The sequence below is a fragment of the Centroberyx affinis genome, unplaced genomic scaffold, assembly GCF_046629955.1.
Source record: "Centroberyx affinis isolate AG114_WGS23_722 - 3 ecotype Tasmania unplaced genomic scaffold, CSIRO-AGI_Caff_v1 ptg005091l_1, whole genome shotgun sequence".
Classification (NCBI taxonomy): Eukaryota; Metazoa; Chordata; class Actinopteri; order Beryciformes; family Berycidae; genus Centroberyx; species Centroberyx affinis.
In genome coordinates, this window is record NW_027282520.1 from 585486 (window position 1) to 585993 (window position 508).

The window sequence follows — 508 nt, forward strand, 5'->3', positions numbered from 1 at the left end:
CCCCCTTCTCTTTCTGTGATTTCCGGTAGATTTCCATGCCTTTGCTCAGGCCATTTTGACAGTGTGGCATTCCCGAGATCAGCATCACTTTAATTAAAGTCCCAACCAAGTCCCAACATCCTACACTAAACAATCTTACATAGGTGCAAGGATTTGCAGAGTTACAGAAATTAGAAACATTAGTCACTAGAGTTACTAGTGTTTGTCTTGCAAATAATCTTACTCCTACTGAAACCTCATTTGGCACTGTTTCTTTCTTTCTTCTCTTTTTTTTTTTTTTTTTATAAAGATCAGTGTTCATGAATACTAAACCAGGACGACTGTGTCAACCTACTGTCATCAGCTGCATTATAGGAATAATAATATACTAGTTGAATAAGAATCTTTATTTATACAGCACTTTACAGAGTATTGACAACAAGACCAAGACAGTGCAACAAAGCAAGCAAACAAACAAAAAAACAAATACCCTGGTTTACAACCATGTATTTTATTTTTATTTTTTTTA